General features: G+C 39.3%; 1 protein-coding gene across 1 annotated transcript in view; it reads left to right on the top strand.

Moving 5' to 3' along the window:
- Window positions 1-2,592, top strand: part of LOC106011303 (cysteine sulfinic acid decarboxylase) — a gene marked incomplete at its 3' end in the record, with an annotated part of 58,217 nt that overhangs the window by 36,481 nt on the left and 19,144 nt on the right.

Raw genomic sequence — 2,592 nt, 5'->3', positions numbered from 1 at the left:
CCCCGCCCCCACAAAGAAAAAATCCGAGGGTAATGAAGTAGCTATTCTACCATACGTATTAAAAAAGTACCGGGTGTAGATAGCAGGGCGGAAGTGCGAGGAGCACTTAGCCTTCCTCGTGCATGAGCGAGATATAATGAATTCGTATTTCAGCCATCTGTTTTTGGCATCGTGCGGGGTTTCCCTCGCCACTTAACCAGATCTCCCCGTGGGCGCGCGAAGGGCGTCACTGAGCGACGACGTGAGGTTGGTTTCATGTATATATATTATATGATCCTCTGGGAAATTTTTTCGTGTTTTTTTTTTTTTACAATAGTGCACGTGACACAAAAAGGAACGAATACATAAATTCATAAATCTCACAAACTCACAACCATAAAGGACCCAGACTTCAGTGGTGGCGGCCAAAATGCAGCGCTCTGTTTCCAGTGAGGATTATTGTGTCTTGCTCAAAGACACGCACACACACACACACACGTACACACACACATACACACACACTCGCACACACACACATAAAGACACACACACACACAGACACACACACACACACACACACACACACACACACACACACACACACACACATACACACACACACACATACACACGAGCGACTCCCCCCTCCCCCCCCCCCCCTATGTTATATAAGCGACATGTCACCCACACCGATATATATGCCGTTGTAGTTGTGAGTCTGAGCTCATTAAGCACACTCGTCTACTGGAGCCCCCCCTGGATGGAACTGTTTGAAGAATTCCTCCATCGGAATCTCACGTCTCACGTTTATCAGAAGTGGAACAGAAACAGAAATGGCTGAAACGCTAGGTATTTATCGTCAACTTGCAATTTATATATCGTCGCCGGCATTCATCATTGTCGTATGTCAAAATGCGAGGTTTTCAGGAGAAGCAAAAAACTGTTTTATTTCGAACAAGTTCTCGATAAGATAAATATTGTAACATAGAATTACGTTATTTTCCGCGCTGATTTCAGAAATCGAATCAAATTTTAAATACATCAGCTACATTCACTGTTGTACGACATACGACTTTGTTACTTAAAATTTTCGTCAAGTACAAAGTATCAAGGCGACTTACGACAATAATGACGCAATTGAACCCTGTTGTAAGTCGACATACGACAATGATTCTTGACGAAATATTGTTGGAATAAAGAGAGAACCTGTTATCAATTCATTGTAACATACTACAATATGTCTGCAACTCCAAGAACATGTAATAGAAATGTGTTAGCCAAACTTAGTACCAATGGGCTGTATTTTCAAGGTGCAAATGGAATAATAATAGTATAAATGGTTTGAGACAGTTAAACAAACGTAGATATCTCTCAGACATTCTTTATAATTCTTCAGAAGCTCAACATTTTTTAACTTGTGTGGCTTCACAACTAATATCTATTACAATAACCATCCATTGGCACCCTTAAAGTACAATTACCCTGTTACTAGCTTTGGGTGAATAGTAGTAGTAGAGAATCGTGTCAGCGAACCTCTCTTTTCAAATCATTTATCAAGCAAATGAACAAAAGACGAACATAGCGGTGACTGCGGTGTAATGGTTAGGTGCTTCGCCTTACATGCGTCTTTCTGAAGAGATTCGTCCCGCTCAGCCCGGGTTGGCCCAGACAGGCAGGGTCGAAGTCGCCCTTCTCTTACACGGCCTTACAGTGTTAAAAAGGGAGGGTCGAAGTCGCCCTTCTCTTACACGGCCTTACAGTGTTAAAAAGGCAGGGTCGAAGTCGCCCTTCTCTTACACGGCCTTACAGTGGTAAAAAGGGACGATAAACTAAAAACCAAAAACCAAAAGGACGAACATAGAAAGTCATCAGAGTTTGAACAATTTTCTTTCAATTACAACAAAACTTGACTTCCGCCTAGATGACTAGGTGCGCATATCTTGACTAAATGGCCAAATAAGACATTGATTAGATAATATAGCATTAACTGGAGAAGCTACTATTTTCATGTATTATGTTTAACAACTCAACAACCACCTGATGACCAGATGCACACATTTTGATTAAATGACCAAATAACACAATGGTTAGATAATGTATTGTGTACTAGCTTTCAACGTTCAGTTTCACAATTCAAGAGTCGCCTAGATGACTAGATGAGATATTGATTAGACATTATCATATTTTAGAAATTATTATTTTCAGGTCTTAAGTTTTCTAAATGATAAATAAACAGAAAAATGAGAATAGGGTACATTCATCTGTATCTCAACAGTATATGATTAGTTCATACATGTATAATAAGTATTCTTTTTGATCCAAGAAGCTTAAATGCATTAAGTAACGGCAACAATATGTACTCAAAGTTTAAGAATGATATGGCAATGTGAGATCAATGTCAAATCATATGAAGAAAAACACAAATGAATTTAAAATCTACAAACACAAGATTAAACCTCCAACAAACCCTGAAGGAGACTTGTACGCTCATAATGTTGATTATAAAAATATTCAAGAGGTACAAAGATTAACAATAACGATCAACGAAGACAAGGCAGGTGGCAGAAGTTTCAATTTATCTGAAAAGTCTGACAGCACTCTTCCATTACTTCT

The sequence above is a fragment of the Aplysia californica genome, unplaced genomic scaffold, assembly GCF_000002075.1.
Source record: "Aplysia californica isolate F4 #8 unplaced genomic scaffold, AplCal3.0 scaffold00086, whole genome shotgun sequence".
Taxonomy (NCBI): domain Eukaryota; kingdom Metazoa; phylum Mollusca; class Gastropoda; order Aplysiida; family Aplysiidae; genus Aplysia; species Aplysia californica.
Note: the sequence above shows the minus strand (reverse complement) of the source record. Positions and strands in the feature narration are given on the sequence as shown.